Here is a 23,452-nt window from a genome sequence, read left to right as displayed (position 1 = left end):
TGGTGGACTGAGCATCTGGCTGTCAATTCAGCCTCGAGAACGACAACTGGGCCTGAGATGCTATGAACCCTGGACTCCTTCCTCTCATGCTTCTATCCTACAGTTCTTTCACCCTTCACCAGATTGACTTCTCCATAGGTGTTTCCACCTTTTCTACCCTGTTGGGGGAGCTACACAATATCCACAGGGGCCTCTAGGTCCATAGGAGTTCCCTACAATTCTGCTCACAAGTAGTCTTTGAACCACTTGGAACAGCCAGTGTTAATGGGTGTACTGTATTACGGCTCAACTGGGAAAGGTGTCCTGGCAGTCAGGAGCCAAGGAATACCACAAAGTCACATTGTACAACAAACCTCACACAAGGGATTTATTGGGAGGGAAAAACCCAGGAGGGTGGCTCCCTTTGCTCAGGCAAGAAGCAGCAGAGAATTGAGCAGAAGGCATGGTTTCTATAGTGTGTCTTAGGGTGGAGGTGGGGAGGGGGAAGCTTTTTGGGGTGGTCTGGGATTGGAGAGGTTATGTGGCCTGATCTTGGGGCAAGCTAGGTGATTGGTGGGATTTTTTTTTCTGTTGGGTGGGGCCTGGCCACTCTCTCACCTTAGGGAAGGGATGGGGGAGTTAGAGAAGTCTCTGGTAGGTTCAGGGCCTGGCAGTCAGAGATGTATAGGGGTGGAGCCTGGCAGCCTGAGGAGTCCAGGGGTGGGGCCTCAGCATGGCAAAGAAAGCTGTCCTTGTTGTTGTGAATAGCCAACATATACTTCTGTAGGGCTGACAAGAGAAGGTGGTCCACATATACATCCATTACCGAGAGTGTCAGTTCAGAGAGCATGGGCATTATGAAGAGGCCTAGCATAGTTGAGGGGAAATTCCAGGCAGCCTGTCTCTGAAACCACATTAGTAGGAAGAATAAAACCACACATCTTTATATATAGTATGTAACTGTTACAGCTCTGAGTGGAAGGTATTCTGGCTAGCAGCAGGTCAGGAGCCAGGAATGGCCATTAGAGTGCTCTGTGGGAGGAGCCTGGTGGTTGAAGGTCCTCAGGGGCAGGGCCTGACCACTTGCTTACTTTGAGGGGCCAGGCCCAGCTGTTAGTATTCTAGAGGAGGGGGATGGCCTAGGGGGTTGTTGTTGGAGGTTCTTGGGGTGGGGCTGGCCACTTGCTGTGCCTTGCACCTCCCCTTTTCTGTTCACTATTGATTATTCATTGGTTGTTTAATAAGGGGTCAGGAAAGGGGAGGGGCAGTTGACACTACCATTAGACTACTTCCTGATGAATGGAGGTGTTGAAGTCCTTGGAGCAAGCTTGATCCTCACTCTCAGGGTATAATTGGGAGTTGCAGGCCTCTGGCCAGAGTCCTATGGCCCTGGAGTGGTAAGGATGGTCTGAGTCACTTGTTGGAGATCTTGGATGAATGGAGAGGAAAACTGATAGTAGAAGTTAGTCCTGCTGCTCCAGTGGTAACACATAGTTATGTTATCCCTAATGTTTTCCAAGTGGTTTGTATAGAACAGGATTTTTCTTTCTTAAAGCCATGTAATAACTCCTTGTCCTCACAGAGCAGGTTGGATGTCCTATCACGCTTTAGCTAATGACTCTACCTTTTGATAGATTTGGGTCTGCTTGGTTCTAAAAGGTACCTCCCGGTGTGCCAATAGGCAATATAGGTAGCTGTTTTATCTCTAACATTCCAGCCTTTTGTAGAGGATAAGGGGCAACATACTCTCTTCTGTAACTGGACATTAGAATCTAGTGAAATTAGAATGTCATTGTCGTGCTCGCTTCGGCAGCACATATACTAAAATTAGAATGTCATTGTCATAACCTAAAAATGCTGGAATGCTAGTCAACGGTTGGGAGAGGAAAAAGCCAATGGACAAAGCTACAAATAGTGGTCATGAGTTTGACTCAAGAGGAACACACAACCAGCATTCTCCAAAGTGACCAGGCAGAGTGTTATTTAGTAACTGATGTGTGGAGGGTGAAGTCTGAAAGAAGAGATAGAGTAACCATGGGGACAGAGAGATGGGATCAGTATAGTCCATGCTTCCTCCATATCATATTGTAAGAGGAGAATATACAAGGTATATTTGGAATCTGTGTAAAGGTTTAGGGATTGTCCCTTTTCTAATTGAAATGCATGGGTAAGAGCCTTTAGTTCAGCTTGTTGGTTTGTGGTTTGAACTAGAAGAGCCTGTGCCTCCACCACCTTGGTGTCCAAAACAATGACATATCCTGCCTTTCAGGCTCTCTTGTGTACAAAGGAGCTGTCATCTGTGTACCAAGTATAGGTGTCCTGAAGTAGTGCTCCCCTGAGTATGTGTATGGGATGAGATGGTATTTGTTCTAGGGTCTCAATGTAAGAGTGAGATTGAGAATATCCTGTATTGATCGGGGAAGGAGATTTGAAATGTTGAGAGGTGGGCATGGTTGAAAATTAATTGTAATGTCCTCTTCTGGTGCTACCTGAAGAGAGAGGACTCAGGAAGTGGATAGTGTTTGGTAACCTTGGTATGTCAGAAGGTGGGGCAGGTGGTAGGAAAGAAAAACAGTAATAGGTGGCCTAAAGGTTAACTTCTCTGATTCACATAAATGAAGTTTGTCATGGCCAGAGCACATAGGCAAGGTGTTCATCCTTGGATCATATGGTTCAGGTATTTTTATAAATATGTTATGGGCATAAAGGAAGGTGATCCAGGATCCTGAGGTCATATCCCTTCTTTTCTGTGACATAGAGAGAGAAGGGGCAAGTTAAGTTGAGAGGATGTTTGTCTGTGGCCTGAAGGAGGGCCTGTTGAAGCTTGAAAAAAGGGTTTGGTAATGGGTGCAAGGAGGGGTTTGTGTGAGGGGTCATGGGCTACTTCATATAGGAGGTGAGTAAGAAAGGAGAAAGAGGGGATCCAAGAGCAAAGGAAATCAAATATCCCCTAGGAAGGACATAATTTCATCCTTGGTGGTGGGGACTAAATTAAGTGTTTCTATCTAAGGTGACTGGCTTTGTGAACTGGAGTAATAGCTTGTCCCAGAAAAGTAACCTGAGGGGTGGACAGCTGGACTTTAGTTGGCAAGACCCTATATCCCCGGCCAGACTGAAAGTTTAGTAGAGTAGAGGTGTCAGCCTAGCTAATTTGCAAAGACAGAATACAGAGAAGATTTATGTATTGTATAAGCTTGGATTTAAGTAGAGGCATGGAGTGAGACAGAGGTCAAAGCCTGGCCAAATAAATGTGAGCTGTCCTGGGACCCCTGGAGTAGGAACTTCCAAGGAAGTTGGGCAGAAAAGTGGGTGTCTAGTTAAGTCCAAGTAAAGACAAAGGTATTATGAGACTGGAAATTAAAAGGAATGGAAAAGAAGGCATCCTTGAGATCTAAGACAGAAAAATGAGAGGTCCCTGAGGAGATAGTGGAAAGGGGGGTTTAGGGGTTGGGTACTACAGGGTGAAGGAGAAACACTGCTGAGTTGGTAAGTTGGAGATCCTGAACCAAGTGGTATGTTCCATTGCTTGTTTGTTTTAACTGTGAGTATGGGAGTCTTAAAGGGAGAAGACCTGGGGCACAAAAGGCCTTTCCTTAAGAGATCTGCAATAAGAGGCTTAAGTTCCCGGAGACTTTGGAGAGAGAGTGGGTATTGAACCTGGGTGATGTAATTGGTAGGGTTCATCAATGGACGGCAAGAGGAGACTGACAATGGCTGTAGAGAGGTATCCCATATTCAGAGACCTAACTGTGAGACCAATAAAAGGAAAGATGTGTTGGATTGTGTGGTTTGGAGAAGAAGGGAGAAGGAAAATGGCTGACCAGCCTAGGGTCAAGTAGATGTGGGGAGCAAAAAGTGTAGAGGCTCCCACTTTGGCTAGAAGGTCCCTTTCCCAGAAAGGGGATTGGACAGGTTGGTACCAGTAGAAGGAGTGGGTAGGGAAATACGCCTAAAGATACAACTAAATGATGGAGTTTGGTGAGGCTGCTAAGGCCTTCTTTCTACCCTAGCAATAGAGAAATAGAAGGGAGAGATAGGTTCCTGAAACTCCCATCAGACCTGAGTAGGAAGCCCTCGTGTCCAGAAGGGAGGAGATGGGTTGCCCTGGTACTGTGATGACTTCCCAAAGCTCCCTGTTAGAGACAGTGATGATTGGGCATTGGGACCTCAAGCCCTCTCAGTTGTCCATGGCCAGACCCTAGGAGGTCTGCTAGAGGGCAGTCTGGGCTTGATGTCTTCATGCTGCAAGGGACATGGGAACAGTTAGCAGCCCAATGTCCCTCTTGATGGCACCTTGGACATGGTTGGTGGGTTTGCAAGATTTTGTTCAGGCCCTGTAACACCTCCTCCCCTACCCCCGACCACATTTGAGCAGGGACACAGAGGTTCATAGGCTTTTTGGAAGCAAGAAGACAGTTGCTATGGCTGGCTGAAAGGCCTTAGCTAGCATCAGGTATTTTTGTTTTCAGACTTTCTCATTTCTTTCATGATATACCTTAAAGGCTACCACTAAGACTTCTGCATGTGGAGTCAGGGGTCCCCTCTCTAGGTATTTTAGTCCTAATGTCAGGGAAACTTTGGGAGAAGTAGGTCATAAGGAGTTGTTTCCTATCTGGACTCTTGGGATCCAGATTGCTATATTGTAGGAGGGCCTTTATAAAGTGGTCTAGGAATTGAGATGGGTTTTCATGTTTGTCCTGGATGATCTCTTATATTTTTCTCATAATTGACCACTTCTAGGTAAGCTTTATGGATACTAGCCAGGAGGAAAGTTATAAGTTGGTCTCTAGCTAAAATGTTGTAGTTCCACTCAGGATCCTGGCTTGGGACCAACTCAGCCCGGACTGGGTGAGCAGTGTTACTTCGCTGGATTTCATCTGCATGTGTCCTAGCCTGGTCCCTGACTTACCTGCATTCCTTGGGGAGGAGGTTGTTGGCGAGGATCACATAAACATCATAGAGGTTGTAAGACTAGGTAATATTTGAAACTCCTTAAGGAAGGTAGGGGGATTAGTAGTATAAGATGTCATTATTTTTCTGAGAGAGTTCGCTTAGTGAGAAGGGGAGATGTACCCTGACCTAGCATCCACTCTGGTAACTTCCCACAGGGGGAGAACTGTGGCCACATTAGGACAGGTAGGAGGAGTTAGAGAGGGTCCATGGTGGAACAGGAACAAGTAACAAGAGGACTTAGGGTTGTCAGTGAGCTGACACTTTCAGGGTTGTTTTGGGTGGCCAATTGCTGAGGAGAGAGAAAGGGAGACTGAAGAGGCTGGAGAGGGAGAGAAGGAACTGTGGGTTGAAGCTAATAGTGAGGGGGAAGCTCATTAGCAGCCTTGAAAATAGTGGAAGGATCATCTGGTTTGGGTTTCATAGCTAAGAGGAGTTGGTTCTTTGGTCGACTTTTACCAAGTGGCCGCTTTTAATCAAGATGGGAGTAAAGTCACATGACAAAATCCATCCTTTCCAACCTTAGCAAAGATGGCTGTCAGCCACGTGGCTGCCTCCATCCCAATGGGGAGACAGTAGTTAAGATGACAGCAAGCCACATGTTTCCTTTAAGATCACCTATGTGTAGACTTTTAACTATCAACCCTGGCATTGTGAGTTTTAAGTTAACCTCTTTGTTACAGACTTTATAGATTTTAATCATACCCAATATGCTTACAGATCTTGAGAAACAGAAAGTTTACACAATAATCATAAACTAAAACCAAAAGAATAGGAGATGAGTAGCAGTAGTCGCAGTTGGGAATGGCCTGTCTATTTTGTTTTGCTCTCCTTTCCCTGTACGTAGTCAGGTAGCTGGCCTGGTATGGGACAGAGATTTCGGAGGAAACCTTTCAAAAAGCATTCTTGGATGTAGAGGAGGGGGAGTCCTATCCCAACTCCAGAGCCAGCTTTCAATTGTCATGGGACAGCATAAAACAATACTCTAATGCCATTCACAGCTAATAGACAACCTGTAAAACTGAATCCAGAAAGCTGAGAACAAAGGCGGCTTGAAGATAGGAACTATTTGAGAACCCTGGCTATAGACAAGGAAGCTACAGGAAGGAGCTGAGAAATGTGCCAGCCAGGAAGGAGTGGGGTGGGGGGAAGTGAGCCCTGCAGCTGGCTTACTCCTTTGATTTCTCTCCCTCCTGCTAGGACTGGCTCTCTCTTTATAACAAACTTAGAGATCCATCAACTATAACTTTAAAGACAGGACATTTACACAGTGTGTGTGTGTGTGTGTGTGTGTGTGTGTGTGTGTGTGTGTGTGTGTGTGTGTTCGAGGTGGGGACACAAGTGGATGACCAGACAAAAACAAACACAGTTTGGAGCAGAGAAAAGAGAAAACTTGATTGTAGGGAATGGGGAACTCTCTTTCCATTTCCCCAATTGCTCACAGCATTTGTAAAGGCCCCGGATGTATTGGGATCCAGAGTGCCATTAGGTGGCCACTTGGATTGATTATCTAAAGAGTATTAAGACCAAACTTGATTGAAAAAGCAAATAAATTTGGGGCCCTACTGGTCAGGTGCCAGGTGGAGAGGCCAGAGGTCAGGAAGAAACATTCCAAAAGGGGATGGGAGGGTACGGAAGACACAATAGCTGGGTTGTGCCTAAAGAAACTGTAGGACGACAGCTGTAAGGGTGGAGGGATGGGGTCAGGTAGAGAGGGCCAGCTGAGGCCTTAAAGAGGATACCTCTACCTCAGAGAGTACCAGCGTGATGCTGGCCACTCAGTGGTCACTTCCTTGGACACAGGGAAGTGTTTACACCAAGCAAAGAGAAAACTTTCCTAATTGCCACTGGTGGATAGAGCACCCAGTGATTGGTGAGGTCCTCAGGAGCAGAGCCTGGCCACTCACCCACCTCAAGGAGCTTATACAGTGCAACATTAATATTCTATAACAAGACCAAGTGTGCCCACACCAGCTGGATGGTTGGCTTGTACGACATTCTTTTAATATTTTCCCTAGATTTCTACAATGATTAGGCTTTGCGGATATAGCATGAAAAGTTACTTTTAAAGGAAGAAAGGAAAGAAGAAAAGAGATGAGAAAGGGAAATAGATTATTCCAGATTCTGAGGGACATTAGTGGCCAGGAAGACAATCGCTACCTGAGGGCTTTCCCTGGGCTCAGATCTGGGTTGTTGCTGAAAAAAGAGTAACCCGGGCGTTTTGGCTTGTGAACGATTGACAGCTAACTATTCATCTCAGACATAAGTAACCAGTAACCAGTGACGCTCAAGTAAAGTGACAATATCACAGTGAAAGTACTGGGTGAGAGGAAGTGGGGAGGGAGGCTCAGCCTGCTCAGTGAGGCCAGAGTCTCGGTTCTTTGGAGATTTGGAGCACGGACCCCTCTTCCTCAGTCTCTCCACTGCCCGATCTTGAACTCAGCCTCCCTGGCTTGTCATGCTACATCACCTGTGACCACTAGAAATGGCCACTCCGTTATTGCCTTCTGGAGTCTGTTTCCTCTTTGGAGGGTCCAGGGTTCGACATCTTGTCCCCAACACCTACTAGCACTTTTGTATGTTATACAGGAAACAAGGTGGGGAAGAATAGGATTCATGTTTGCATCCGTAGTGATAACTGAAAGGCCTAAAGCATTCTTCTTACCTATAAATGTGTGTGGCTATTGAAAAAGATCGACTGTTTTAGAAGATAAAGAGGTCCTTCCATCCACCTTGGAGTGGTCTCCTGTTAACGTGTGTTGCCTTGGAATCCTGGATGCCGAGTGTGTGTCTCTATGTGTAGGGCTTTCAAAATGAACTCACAAAAAGCACAGAGTTGGGGGCTGGGTAGCATGTCCATGGACTGCCAATTACTCCAGCAGGGTGGGTGGAACTGAGAGAGGCTCTGGCCCCTGAGAAGAGTGAAAGTGTTTACAGGAAGCCCTTTTGTGGGTAGTTTTGGATTTTGTCTATCCTCGCTTCTTTGAAGCCTAGCAAGGGTGGGCAGAATGGCTGCCATGACCGCTGGTGACCACCATCACCAGATCACTTTCCTGACCATCTCCAAGCCCAGTTAGTGCACTTCCACCTGCTTCTGACCCTTCCCAGGATTTCACGAGCCCCACTGTCTCCACTGTGTAGTGGAACTCAGAGTAAGCTGAGAGGCTGAAAGCCAAATGTCACCTTCGGGGAGCTGGTTAGGGTGACACTCACCAAATGGGCTGGGTGGCAGGTATTCCATCCCTGTCTGCCCTGCCATTGCCACAGCCACAGCCTTTTCTCAAAAAATTTCACAGCTGACCAGGTAGCACCTTCTCTTTTCCCTAGATGGCACCTTCCAAGGCCAAGTGACAGATCATGTCTTGGTCACGGAGGGCCAGCAAGTACCACACATGGTAGGGGCTCAAGGAGTCCATTCAGGTGGACGCTACCAGTTCCTGATGAGAAAAGCACATCCTCCGAGAGGAGGGTATCCAACACAATATTCCTTTGTGCTGAATATCTGAATATGTAAACCTCACTTCCTCCTAGACGTTACCTTAAGGATGCAGACACCAGGGGCTGGGGATTTAGCTCAGTGGTAGAGCGCTTACCTAGGAAGCGCAAGGCCCTGGGTTCGGTCCCCAGCTCCGAAAAAAAAAAAAAAAAAAAAAGAACCAAAAAAAAAAAAAAAAAAAAAGGATGCAGACACCAGCTGGACTGTCCTCAATGGCTCTTGGTTCAAGGACCAGCTAGAAGGAGCTCAGCTTTCAACGTCCTTCTCTCTCTTGGAGGATGAAAAGGGTGTGATAGAAAAACACTAAAAAAACTAGCATGGCCAGCATGTGGAGTTATGTGCCTGTGTGTACCAGATGTATGAGGACCAGGAAGTAGGAAGAGAATGGCCCAGGTCCCAAATCCAGTCCAAGATCAGTCATGCTACAGGGCCCCAGGACTCATGTTAGTTTTGTGGGAAAAGACTTTCCGGTGTTTGCTTAAAATAGTTCTGACCAGAACAGCCTGCTCCAGAGATCCCAGCAAGATCCTATGCCAGTACTGTAAGGTGAACAGAGCTGCTAGAATTCCAACAGTTTATGTAGCACCCCATCCCCAGTATGGAACACTGTTATTATATTATCCATCTGTCTTGGCTTCGCTTAGGTTTTGTTCCCGCGTATTTTCTGCTTATGCACACGTGATTTCCACAGCCATAAACGTTGACATATTTTCCATCCTGAAATTATAATTTAAGAAATGTTTGAGGATCTTTTCCTCTGGAAAAGGTGAACTTGGGAAGATAATCTCCTGTGAGTCCTGAGGGGACTCTACTGACCTTGCCAGTTCTTGCTAGTTCTCCAACACCATGATGTAAAGAGCCTCCCCCATCATACCCGCTCCACACACACCCAAGGCTCGTGCTTTGGGAAGCACTTTCCCTCAGCTAAACCTCATGTGTTTCCTGTACTTCCAAAGCATCCAGACAGGAAGTACTAAACCTCAGAAGGCAAAAATAGCTGACTCTTCCCCAAGGGCCATGGCCTCCAGACACAGAGCTAAGCCTACTTAGCTTAGGCTTACTACAAGCTCTAGGCTTACTAGGTCTTGTCATTTTAAGTCTGATCTGACCCAAGTCTATTCATTTCCTAAAGGACTAACATTAGGCCTCAGTCTGTGACTGCTATGCTCGGGTGTGGTCCTTAGACACAAACAACGTCTGACAACAAGATAAGACTAGAGCTAATTGTAGCCAAATGAATGAAGAGGCGTTCAGGTTGGGTCCCAACCCCTCTGACTAGCCTCTAGTTACAAGGAGGCCCACTGGGCATGATGCTATAGCTTTAGGTGTCCACAGCAAGGAAACAGTCCTGAGGGGAGGGGAATAGGTCCCAGGAGATTCTCTGCCTGGGGGACTTCCCTGGGACATCAGTATCAATGTCTTCACCATTTATCATGAAGATTCATTGCTGAAGGGTTCAGCTCATAATCCAGAGAGGGAAGAAAGGGGGTACTCTGCCTCAACATTGCCAACTTCATAGGCTAGCATACAAAGCACTACCTCTGTCTGAAGCCCAGGGTTTCATGTTCACCATTACTCATACCCCACAGGAGAAGCAGCAGCCTTAGAGCTCAGTGCTCTTTGGAGGGAGGCACACACTGGTTTTGGGACCAGACCCACTCCAGGGTTTTACTGGGTCTCCAGGTGGGGAGTTCTTTAGTAACATGTCTTTCTTAACACATTCCCTGCTGTGGTTACTCATGGTCTGGATAAGGACACATGTGTAGTGTTGTAAGGACAGGATCCAAAAGGATACACCATCTAAAACAGGGAAGGGTGTCTAGGAGTCAAGGCCTGAGACTGAAGCATGGCTTCCCTTGCAGAACCAATGCACCTCTACTATACAAAATACACACGAAACAATAAATTAATACTGATTAACACAGGGGTGGATGTGAGGATGTCCTAAAGTTCCATGTACAGGAAGTAGCAGCTGGGTGGCGGGATGTGTAGGGACTAAACTTGGTGTTCCTGGTATTGGATGACCCTGGGTCACAGGCTGCTGAGGTAAAATCTAATTCTCAAGGGTGGGTCTAATAAAGTAAGACATCTACAACTTGAATTATCCTCAGGGAGGGATGGCCTCACAGAGATGACGTCTTTGACAAACGGCCTTCAGTTCACATTTCACTGCCTGCTAAGAGTTGTCCTGAGTAGGAGTCTCCTTGGGTGTCCAGAGCTTCTGGACACCAGTATGACATAATAAGAAATATGTATTTGGTCTCTGTCCCAGTTCCTGATTCAGCTCTGAAATCTTTTGGAATTTCCTGGACAACAGAAGCAATGTTTGCTTTTTGAGAAGGACCCACACCCCCAACCAGACAATGAGCCTAGATTGGTACATATGGGGTGCAGCCTATTTCCGTGGGGTCATAGGTCATGTTCTTAGGGTTCTTGGTGCTCAACATGTGTACGTATCTGGCTGCTTATCTATATACTTTCCCGTGTCCCTTAAAATAAACTGGAAATGCATTTCATGTCTCCCTGAGTTGTATGAGCCCAACAGCAGATTATAGGGAAGCTAAGTTAGGCAGAAACTTGGGGACACAAACTTGGGGCCCAGTACCTGGAATAATAACTGAAATAGGGTTTATGATTTCAACCAAGGGTAGCTGTCAGAACTCCTTGTGAATTTCAAAGTCTCTGACGCTTTCTCCCTCTGATATTTGCTATTTAAGAGAGTAGACATTAAGCAGAAAGAGGATGTTAAGTCACTCAAAACTACAGGCTACTGAGCAGGATATGGGCTCTCCAGCCAGCATTGATTTTGGGGCCCCTCACCATAGGCCTCTTTTTGATGACTTCCAGCAGTCAGGGAGTCTAACCCTCCATAGGCCCCCAGGGAAATCAGGGAGGCTCTGGGAAGACAAAGGTTAACCTGCAGCAGGGCCAGCCCCTCTCGGTTCTAGGGGAGGAATAACCCAGCCAAGCTGCTGAGAAACCCTTCAGTTGTCCATGGGTTGTTCTGTGGAACTTATACCCAGATCTGCAAAGATCCCCCCAGCTTCCCCCAAGTCCCTTGACAGGCATAGTACAAAGCCAAAAACCTCTTCTCGAACCAGGAAACCTTAAGTCCTAGGTGCCAGCCTAGAATTTATAGCCATGACTCGGATTTGTTAATACATTCATGATTTATAGGCCTCTGACATTTACAAATCTCAGGAGAAAGTGTAAATCTGTACCCCAAGAAAACTGCCATGGTTAGTGTCCCCCAAAATCCATATGTCAGAAACTTCCTCCCCTCAAATCACACATGTGTCAATGGTATTTAGAGGCTGGAACGAGGCAAGATAAAAAGACAGGGAAAGGGGTTGGGGATTTAGCTCAGTGGTAGAGCGCTTGCCTAACAAGCGCAAGACCCTGGGTTCGGTCCCCAACTCCGAAAAAAAGAAAAAAGAAAAAGAAAAAAAAAGACAGGGAAAATGAAGGGATATGGAGAGAGAGAAAAAGTCCCTCGCCCTTGCTGTCTGAGAATCAAGAGACTTTCACAAGTATGTCTGTGTGTGTGTGCGTGTGTGTGTGATGTTTGACCTACATATAAAAAGGATCCCCTTGACTTTTTTTGACCTGTTTCCATTTTATTAATCTGCATACTTGTATAGTACCCTCAGAAACCATCTATGATATCATTTATGAAGTAACAATTCCTTAGAAGTTTTGGTATAGTAAGAATGCCAAAACATTTTAAACTCCTTGAACAATAAAATTTCAAGGGCCATAAAATCATGTATGTATGTATGCATGTATGTATGTATATATGTATGTAATATATACACATATATATCAATGTTAAAATACTTAAGTTTGATTCTGAAGATATTCTCAAACATTCTAAGCCACTCACACTCTCCTCTTAACAACTCTTTCTCCCTCTTAATCCTGGTACTTAAAACTGCACTAAAACATTTTGTTTATTTATTTATTTTTTGTTGAGACAGGATCTCACTATTTGCCCCAGGCTGGCCTAGAACTCACTATGTAGCCCTAGCTGACTTTAAACTTGACAATCCCCCTACCTCACCTTCTCAACAGTTAGCTTTTCCTTAATAAATTTTGAGTTTGCTTCATAGCATCTCGTTTTGTGATTCTTTTCCATGGTGCAAGTCAAGAATCCCAGGTTCACTTAAGTACTGGTCTCGGAAAACAACTCCTCAGGTTGACAGCATTGAGCCACATTTTCCATTGCTACTGACAGGGCCTTTGGGAGGCAATTAATTGGGATTAGAATTGTTTGGATATGGAGCCACCTTTGGTAAGCACCCACAGATGACCTCTTGAGCATGAGGAACATGCCTAGCTCACTCCTTGAGGAGTCAGTCCCCAAATACTCCAGAGTCTGTCTTAAGGCTCCAGCCCCTTTCCTCCCTGCTGCCTGTTATACTTCCTGGCCCCAGAATTCTGGACCTGCATCAGCAACCAGCTCACGTGATTGCTGGCCTCCGCCAGCAAAAGGGGACTTGGCAGTACACAAAAAAGACCCTGTCCCTGCCCCCACAGAGCCAGCAGTTTGGAGACAGTGCTGGAAGGCCCTTAATAGAAAGACTTCCTGTAGAAGGGATAAGCAGACAGCGTGGGTGAGGGGATGGCAGAGGTGGGGTGGCCTAAAGCAGCCCTCAAATTGGGTAGGGGTAGGGGGTCACAGACTACTTTCATCTGAGTAGGACTGAATTTGATATTATTTATGTCTTAGGGTTTCTATTGCTTGATAAAGCACCATGACCAAAGGCAACTTGGCGGGGGTGGGGTGTTTCAGCTTATAGTTCCACAGCACAGTCTGTCACTGACAGGGCAGGAACATACACATGGCAGGATTAAGATAGCAGGCACTGATGAATGGCCAGAGGTGTGCTGGTTACTGGCTTGTTCTTATGGCTTGCTCAGCCTGCTTTTTTATAGCACCCAGGACCACCTGCTCAGGGGTGGCACTACCCATAATAGGCTGGGTCCACCAATAGCAATCACCAGTCAAGAAAATGTACCACAAATTTACCTGCAAGCCAATATTATGGAGGCATTGTCTCAATTAAGATTCCCTCTTCCTAAATATATCTTCAGCTTGTGTTAAGTTGACATAAAACTAGCCAGCACAGATATGCAGTTTGGAATGGTGTCCCTAGAAATTGTGGGAAATAAGGACAAATACAGAGGCAACTGTGCCCAGCAGACTTGTAGCTTGGAATGACTATGGAATGGCTCCTCTTTGGGTCGAGGAACTTGTGAGTAGGCCTGAGTTCTTTCTGAAGCCCTTGTAGTTGAATAGGCTGAGTTTAGTTTTTGAAGCCTAGTCTACTACTGGCCCTATACCTATCTATTGGTATAGCTTCTCTGTGCTTACACAACTCCCTTTGGGACAGCGCCTTCTAATCAGTGTCCTCCTTGCAGCCCTATCTTTTCTTCCTGTGGCAGTGACCGTAGGGATAAACTTCCTTTCTATCATAGAACGGCCACAGATAGACTCGGATTTTATGTCTAGACATTGCCAGTTGTAGCCTACATCATCAACTCTGTGACCCCAGTGTGTTGGAAGGTTCTCTATGGCAACTTATCCAGCATCCCAGGTTCTTGGTTGGATCTTGCTCTAGAGTAAATGTCCAGGAATGTTTGAGGACTCAGGGTGATCATGGTGACATTTGCCTCCACGGCCTTGATTTGACCACCGAGAATAACCTGAAATTATTTAACATACCAAAGACCATGGGAAAGCGAGGGACTAGAAATGCTCACAGACAACCTGGAGAGGATCAAGGGATAGAGTGGTAGCTATACAGGCTAACAACCGCAGTTTGCCTCCTGGTAGTAAGGTTGTTGCCATGCACTATGGTAACCAGGTATGTCACCTGCCTTAGGTGATTAGTTTTTGTTAAGGGGTGGGTTCTAATTTGCAATAAGGTACACGAGTTTCTGTGGCACAATAGCATGGCCAAGCTAGGGTCAAGACAGAGCTGAGAAGGAGGTCCCATGTGGTCCCAAGCCATTGGCTTCAGTCTCTACCCCAGGCTCCTGTCCAGTCGCACCCTTGCCACTATCTGGTGCAGCTATGGATCAAAAGAGGCTTCAAAAGTCATGCTTTGGCACCGTCCTAGCTGCAATGGAGGTACAAGTTATTTGGTGCTGAAGCTTGTGCTTCTTAGCAAATCCCTTCCTCGAAGTCAGGGACGGCTAAGGAAGACCCTGATGCAGTTTTCCTTGGAGGTCTCACAAGGAGTGGAGGCTGTACACTTCTTAGGATAACTAGCTTTGACATTAGCAACACTGCTTCCCTTCCTGAGGCCTCAAGGAAGCACCAAGTTGCTCCCAGGATCCCTGGCCTCCCACCTCTCATCCACATTCTCTGTGGGTGGTTGGTCCCAGCATTCTCTCTTACATGCAAGCTCTATCGAAGCGCCATTTCCTATTAATGAATTCCATATATTATTGTAGCTCGTGTGAGACATTTTCCTGCCCACATTTCAGAGAACGACGTCTCACGGAATATAATAAGATGCTAACGCCAGTCCATTCCTGTCCCATCTATCAAGGATATAGCTCAAGTTAGATGGATAATGTAGCTTGCTATACCTCAGTACAACTCTAAAGGGACCTTCTAGACCGGGAGGGGCCTCTGGCTTTAACACCTCCAAACTATCCTCAGGTTCTGTGTGCACAACAAGGTGATTCCTTTTGCAAGTCAAGATACTTCTATCTTCTTCCCAGCCTGGGTCGTGTTCCTTCCTCAATCAGGGCCTACCTACCATGTGTCTTTATCTTACCAGAAGTGGTGCTAGCTGTTTTTTGTAAACCTGACATGAATCTATACATATCTGGGAAGAGGGGATCTTAGCTAAGAAATGCATCCATCCATTAGACTTGCTTACTGGCGAGTCTGTAGAAGATTTCTTGATTAACGACTGATGTGGAAGAGCCCCACTCACTATGGGCAATGCCATGCCTGGGTGGGTGGTCCTGGATGATCTAAGAGAACAGGTTGAGAAAACTAGTAAGCAGCACTCTTCCATAACTTCTGCTTCAGTACCCGTCTCCAGGTTCCTCTCTTAAGTTCCTGTTTTGACTTCCTGTAATGGTGGTGTGGAAATGTAAGTGAAATAACCCTTTACTCACTGCCCCACCCCAAGTTCCTTTTGCGCATGTGGTGTTTTATCACGGCAGTAAAAAGCTAACTAGGACAGTGGCTAAATGGGCCCCAGGAATCAAGACATCTGTAGTTCCTTCAGTAGCCACAAGAGGGGCTTAGATTAGATCCAGCCATTCCAAGCTCTGCTGAGGTGGACAACTCTAGGTATTGGACAAGGCCTGGAGTTCAACACTGGAAATGAACTTTATTCTGGACTCCACATGTTCTGACCTCCTCTCCTGCATCACCACGGCTTGTATGTTACCCGAGAACAAAAGCCTCTGACTCAGGTTTCACATGGATGTTTTCATGGCTGTGGGGTTGGGGTTTGGGATCCAGGTCAAGACAAATACTTCACACATGGTTCTTCAGAGAATGCCTTACTGCTTGCTACCTGCTTTATGCCATAGCAGACTTATCCTTTCCTACAGTGGGGCTCTGAGTAGAGAGCCTTATCATCACAGGAGGCCACAGGGATACCCCATAGCTTTGTCACAGACACGTTCCGAGTGCTTGCAGAGATCACAGTTGGGATCCATGTTCTGTATCACAGGTTTCATTTTCCTTTCTCAGGATCTGCCAGTGGTCATGAAAGCTCCAACCACAGCCTGAAACCGTTTCCCATGGATTCCAGGATTTCCAGGTGAGAAGAGAGACAACTCTTCAGAAGTCATGACCCAAAAAGATCGGTTCTGTCTAGTCCAGTAACTAGGCCAGGTAATGGGAAAGGCTGGTGGCTTCTAACCAAGGGTTAGAAACCTTGGTGTTGAAAGTTGTGACCCCCAAAGATAATGGCTGATAATGGTTGGGTAGCAGTAATGGAAACCACTGAAAAAGGGGGCTGCTGGTCACCCAGACCATCCTGGCTCTCCAGGTCTAAGCCTTTTTCTCATGGATAGTCTGACCCTCTGATGTGGCTGTGAGACAATAATGGGTTTGTATCACACTGTCTATCGTATGACACTATCCCTGGCGACATCTGAATAAATGTCTGCTCATCCCAGACAGGAAACTGACAATAGACCAAAGCACAGATACCAAGTCAACGAACTAATGAGTGTTATTAGTGTTACTTATAGAAAGAAGTAGGGGTGAGGGATACTTATGGGGTGGAAATGACTCAAAGACAGCTACATCGCCGAAGCCTACCCCAACATGACTGACAGCTCAGAAAAACTGGAAACCTGTAGCACACTGTATAACCTGGAGGCAGTTCCACGTGTTAGAAAGTGTCCTTTCCGTGTAGTTTAGTTGGTCTGAGCCTCTGCCAGGAAGCTCAGCTGGTTTCTGGTTCTTCCAGGCTGTTTGCTGGGCTGGTCTCTGTTCCTTCCAGACTGCTGAGCTAGTGTGCTGGTTAATTTTATGACAACTTGATGCAAGCTTGAGTCATTCGCTTGAGTCATTCTCACTAAGAAAATGGCCCCACCAGATTGGCCTGAAGACAATTTGTGGTGCTTTTTCTTAATTAGTGATTGATGTGGGAGGGTTCAGCCTTCTGTGGGAGGTGCCACCCATGGGCAGGTGTTCCTTGGGTGTACAATAGAAGCAGGCTAAGCAAGCCTAGGGAAACAAGTAATTAGCACTTCTCTATGGCCACTGTATCAGTTCCTGTCAACTTCCTTCAGCGTCTGTGCTGTAGAACTGTAAGCTGAAAACTCCTTTCTCCTCAAATTAATTTAGCAATAAAAACCCTAACTAAGATGGCTGATTTCTGCTCCTTCCAGGGGCCTGGGTTTGTCTGAAGGTGACTCTCAACAACTTTGACTACTTATATACTCTTGGGGAAGGCGGAGCCTAGTGAATCTGGTCAGTTTTGAGGACTTCCCAAAGCTACTTTGAGTCATTTACTTCCTGTGTTAAGGAGCTTCCCTGGAGGTTGGAGTGGTTCACCTCCCATAAAGCAAGTTTGGTTTACACTTCCATATTGCTGTTCATCACTAAAGGATGCCAGGATAGGAACTCAAACACTGCAGGATCCTGGAGACAGGAACTGATGCAGAAGCCATAGAGAGGTGCTGCTTACTGCCTTGCCTCATATGGCTTGCTCAGCTTGCTTTCTTTTTTTTTTTTTTTTTTTTTTCTATTTTTCGGAGCTGGGGACCGAACCCAGGGCCTTGTGCTTGCTAGGCAAGCGTTCTACCACTGAGCTAAATCCCCAACCCCTCAGCTTGCTTTCTTATAAAACCCAAGACTACCTATCCAGGGATAGCACCACCCACCATGGGCTGGGCCCTCTCCCATTGATTACTAGTTGAGGAAACGCCTAACAGCTGGATCCTCAGCTGAGGCTGCTTCCTCTCTGATGACTCTAGCTTGTATCAAGCGCATACACAAAACCAGGCAGTACAACTTGGAATACCATCATAAAATGTTTGGTTGTTTCAACCTCCCCTTTTCTATTCTATGTCTTAAGAGGTTTCCTTCCAAGATGGAAGGCTTTAATCTAGGAACAAACTGCTACACGACAATTTTTACCCTCATTCAGGAACACATCACACAGGAATTACTCTCTGACTACATCACAGGGGTGTCTTACAGGAACTCTAATCCCCAGATTTGGATTCTAGGAGCATGTGCTGCCGAAAGACAGAATTCTTGGGATCATGTCCACAGCAAACCTATGTCCTGTACATTATATTTCTAAAAAGTATAGTGTCTTGAATGAGATGTTAAATTTTAAGTGTGAGGTATAACTAGTCTATAAAATAGTGAGGTAGCATAGAAGTGGGAGCTTTGTCTAGCCATAGCCCGCTTTTCTCTTGAGGACTGGAGGGCTTTTTGGAGGTGTGCTGATCGCCATGTGCAGTTTTCTATGGTCCAAGTATTCAGACCTCCAGCAGGGAGAGGTTCCGTTGAGGTAAATTGAGGTCTGTCCCATTTGTAAACTTGGAAAGAACGCTGGAGGTCTTGAGCTTCAGCTGTCTTGAGAGCCCATCTGGTTATTGCTTTAAAATTTTCATCTTGATCTCTTCTGGTGGTGTACCTGGAAGACTATCACCGTCGGCCCAGCAACACCCAAGCCTTGTCATATCCATGTAGACCTTCAGTGAGTCTTTGATTCCAGTACCAGAATCATGTAATTGTACATTTTAGAAACTAGCATTTAGTGTGTTTGGGTGCTCTAACGAAATATCATAGTCTGGTTAAGTTAATTTTTATTTATTTTTTTTTCAGGACAGGATTTCTCTGTGTAACTCTGACTGTACTGGAATCCACTCTCTATAGAGCAGGCTGGTCTTTTAGTCAGAGATTTGCCTGTCTCTGCTTCCTGAGTGTTGGGATTAAAGGTGTACACCACCACCACCACCACCACCACCACCACCACCACCACCACCACCACCACCACCAGACAGAGTCTGGGTGAGTTATAAGCAGTAGAGTTTTATTTCTCATAGTTCTAGAGGCCGGGAGTTCATGGTCACCAGGAGATTCAGTGTTTGGTGAGGGCAACTTCCTCATGGATGGTACCTCTTGTGTGTCCTCACATCGAAGAAGATGTAGAGCTCCCTTAAGTGTCTTGTATAAGGCAACTAATTTAACAAGCTCAGTATCTCCTAAAAAGCCCCATCTAACATCATCCTCTGGGGTCCAGCTTCCCATAAAATGTCATGGGCGACATGACATTTCAGACTATAATGGTTTGCCCTTCCCTGAAGTCCTGGGCAGTTAGCACTGAGGCCTCCAAAGACACATATGTAGCTTCCCTGAGCATTTTGTATAAGCAGCATCAAGCCACAGCTTCAGGAGTTTCGTATCACTCTCCTCCAGATGCCCATCTGCATCTCTCGTCCCTGTTCCTCTTCCCTGATTCGAGACCACATACTTTCGATACAGTAAACACAACGCCCTGCCCATTTCCTATATTCTGCCTGCTCTGGTGCCAGTCTCCATAGCCTGGCCCTTTGATGGTACCTTGGTGAGAGTCCCTACAGTTAGGGGATGGTTTTGTGCAGTACATATCTCAGATGCTGATTTCTATGTCCAGAGATCTCCTTGCAGTCTGGACATGGGCGTTGTCATGATTATTAGAGCATCTCGTGTCTCAATGGTGGTAAAAACTGTTTTCCCATCACCTCTGAATAGTTATGATAAAGAGATTATCAGCCTATAGCTGGGCAGGAAGACAGGGGAGGCTGGACTTCTGATCTCAGCCAGGAGGTCCCGAGGAGAGACAGAGGAGTCAGGGGAGAGCCAAGAGGATTCTTTATGAGCAGGTCACCAAGGGAGCAGCCATGAGGACACACATGGAGCAGAGTGAGCCCGGGCAAGACTCAAATGGCAAGTAGTGGGGCATGTGTCTGGGGAGTAGTCCAGGCAAGCATGATCAGGTTAGAGTAGATGAGTATCTGTCCAGCGATAATTATTAGGTCATTGTGTCATTTATTTGGGAACAAGGGGGTTGTAGAAAAGCCCAGAATTAACACTTACACCTGCTGCCGCCATGAACTTTCGCAGTGCTTTGGCATTCTGAATGTTTGCAAAAAGGAGTTCCCGGGTGTTTATGACAAAGCTTTTCTTGGGGATATGGAACACACATAATTAACGATTCACCCTTTGTCATGACAGACCAAAGTACAGATACCACCCGAGTCCAATTTGGTGGACCAATGCATTTTATTATTGTTTCTTTCAGGAGTGAAAATGATTCAAAAGACAGCTGCATCACCAAGGCCCACCCCAGCATGGATAACAGCTCACAAAAGCTGGGATCCTAGAGCATACTGCACAGCCTGCAGGCCACCCAACAGGTTGGAGAGTGTTCTTTTTATGTGCCTCAGTTGGTCTAAACCTGTTCCAGGCAGCTTGACTGGCTTCTGCTTCTTCAAGGCAGCTATTATGGTCCAAGTCTTCTTTTAGCTCAGCTTCCTTTAGTCTGAGAGGGACTTTCTCAGTTTTTATGGTTTATTTTGGTGGGAGTGGGGGGGGGGACTATTGAATCTGATTAGTTTCAGGAGCTTCCTGAAGGTAATTTGAGTTGTTTACCTTCCGGTTTAAGGAGCTTCCCTGCAGGATGGAATACTTCAAAATCAGAGAAAACTGTTGTACAATACTAGGTCTGTCGAGAAGGCTTAGTCATGAAGATTGCTGGTGTTTTGGTGTTGTGAGGATCTGAGTTTGATTCCCAGCACCCACATGTTGGTTCATAACCACCCGTTACTCCAGTTCTGGGGGATCTAGCCCTCTTCTGGCCTCCACAGCTAACACACACAATACACATACATATGCATGCAAAACACTCGTATACGTTAAAGAAAACATTTTTAAGAATGTCTACACATATTGTGTTGGAGGATATGTCTAAAAAGCAATTTTCTTGCTGCAAAAGATTACAGGAGGCGAGATACAAGCACCCCCAGCCCACTCCAAACACCATGTGCTGCAAAGGTGTAGAAACTACTTGTGCTTCCTTATCTCCAGCCCATTCTCGGAGCTGGAACGCTACTTACTACTAAGTCATTTAAAATGAAACTATTCTCTGCACATTAACTCTGAGAGACCATTAGGTCTTTGAAAACAAATCCTCAGATTGCTTTGGTCAGACTTAAAGATAAGGTTGTATTTCCACTCAACTCATTTAATGGTTTCTATTTCCTACTGGCTTCTCAGATAAGGTGCAATTTCAGCAAAAATATCATACGTGACACAGTGCTTTGCTTTGTAAGACGCTAAGGAACGTTTTGCATTTGATCTAATTTTTTAAAAGGAAACCTTTTTTACTGCGAACGAGGTGCTCATAGACACACCCATATGCCTTAGTTTAGAGCCCTTAAGAGTAGCAGCCTGAGTGGGTTAATCCAGGTAAGAGGGGCAGCACAGTGCTAGACAAAGCACACCTGCTTTACAGAGCGCTTTCGGTGTCTATCACTTGCTCACCTTCTGTATGCGAGGTGAGTTAGAGATCTCTCCAGTGTCCTGCACAGGTTCTATCATAGCTCTGTTGCAGCTTCGTGGAAGAAGGTGAACATCCTGTTTATACAGTCAGGAAAAGGTCTGGCAATGCCTAGAACAGACTGTAGGGCACTACTCCATCTCCAAAAGTTAAGCTGGTAAGATTGCTAAGGGTACTTGGTTCCTTTGCTGAACTGCCAGGGACAACGCAGACTCTTTCCTTTGGGGGAGAAAAAACAAAACAAAACAAAAAACTGTTTTCTACTGAGGAAAATATTTTAATGCATAAGCTCTAGCCCTGAGCTGGAAAGTTGGCTCGGGAATTAAGAGCACTTGTTGCTCTCGCAGAGACATGGTTTTGAGTCCCAACACCTGCCTGGTGGCTCACAGCTGTCTGTAATTCCAGTTTCATGGGATGTGGCACTCTCTTTTGACCTTCATGGGCACCAGGGAGGCATGTGGTACACACACATACATGTAGGTAAAACACTCATATACATAAAATAAATTAACCAAAATTTTGACAAACACTGTAGCCTAAAACTTTGCTGAGAGCTCTTGCTATTTTAAAATTACCTTTTATTTTGTGCATATGTTGGGGGTGTGGGTGTGTATTCACTATGGCCTATTTTTGGAGGTCAGAAGATAACTCGTGGGAATAAGGGTCTCTCCTTGATACCATGTGGGTCCCAGGGCTCAAAGTAGGGTTCTTAGTTAGCAGCAACTGCCTTTATCCTTTGAGCCATCTCTTCCACCCATCTCCTGCTATTTTTAAGTGTGAAAACTCTTGAGGGATGCTTGGTGCCAAGGCCAGTGGGTGACCTCAGTGTTACCCCTTACAAATGGGAGGGTGTGGATGACCAAAACATGCCATCTTAAAATAAACTTCTAGTTGTAGGATGACCATTCAGAGAAACTGCAGACACAAAAATAAGTCAGAAAAGCACTCTTTTTAAAGATTTCTTTTCTTTTTTTTTTTTAATCGGAGCTGAGGACCGAACCCAGGGCCTTGAGCTTGCTAGGCAAGCGCTCTACCACTGAGCTAAATCCCCAACCCTTAGAAAAAGCACTCTTTTTGGAAATGAAATACACATGGGTTATCTACATTAAGTAATCAGGTGTTTTATCTCTATCTGGGTTCCCATGCAGTCCAGAGACTGTCACCATCCTTTGGAAGTAATTTACTGAAACCTTTTGGTTCTGTGGGGCTCCCACAGTTCATAGCACACTTCCTTCCCTTGTCACCCCCGCCCACTCCCCCCGGACACTGAATCTCTGTGTGGCATAGGAACTCAGCCATTTGGCTTTGACTGAGCAGCAAGCAATCAAATGCAGGCCACACACTTCAGTGCCTTGGGTCCATCTGAGCTTTATCTATCTACCTTTGGCTCATTCCAGGTAGACCCAGTCCAGACCAGTGAACCTTTCTCCCGGAGGGTTCCTTCCTCCTCATCTGGAATGGAGTAGTCAGACCAAACACGATTCTGATGAAATGTCGCCTGTTTGTTTTAAACTTACTGGCATTTTTTCTTTTTAAAGTTATATAGGCCCAACCTGTGCTCGGGTTTGTATTTCTAAGTAACCACCTACTTGCACAGGGTGGAGCCCCTCACAAGTTGCCCCGTTCTGAAGTATTTTTATAACATTAGTTTGGCTGTGGACATCAGTTTGCGATGATTTCCGTCAGGCTGGGCAGGACGAGAAGCCGCAAAGGCAAGTGAGAACTACAAGGGCAGAAAGGCATGAGCGCCCACGGACTCCGGAAGCGCAACCCTTTGCTCGGCCAGGTCCCGCCCACACTTAGCACTGGCCACCCCCCACCCCCCACCCCCCCAAGCCTGCTGGTCCTAGCTGCTGGCGCCAAGAACGCCGGCTTTCCCCTCCTGCTCCACGAGTCCCATCATCCATAGAACACTGATAGGCCGCCTCACTGGGCACTCTGCTCGAAGTACCGCCTTTCCTTACTGACTGACGCGTATCTACACCAA

The 23,452-nt window shown here is 46.1% G+C and overlaps 1 long non-coding RNA gene across 1 annotated transcript; it reads left to right on the top strand.

Moving 5' to 3' along the window:
* Positions 1–15,584: 15,584 nt before the first annotated feature.
* Positions 15,585–22,450, top strand: LOC134480642 (uncharacterized). Its single transcript, XR_015632359.1, has 4 exons — positions 15,585–15,831; positions 16,149–16,218; positions 18,750–18,935; positions 20,209–22,450. It is a non-coding gene; the product is annotated as an uncharacterized LOC134480642 (long non-coding RNA).
* The last annotated feature ends 1,002 nt before the right edge of the window (positions 22,451–23,452 follow it).

The sequence above is a fragment of the Rattus norvegicus genome, chromosome 10, assembly GCF_021556685.1.
Source record: "Rattus norvegicus strain SHRSP/BbbUtx chromosome 10, alternate assembly SHRSP_T2T, whole genome shotgun sequence".
Classification (NCBI taxonomy): Eukaryota; Metazoa; Chordata; class Mammalia; order Rodentia; family Muridae; genus Rattus; species Rattus norvegicus.
The sequence above is the reverse complement of the archived record's forward strand: the minus strand, read 5'-3'. Positions and strand labels throughout refer to the sequence as shown.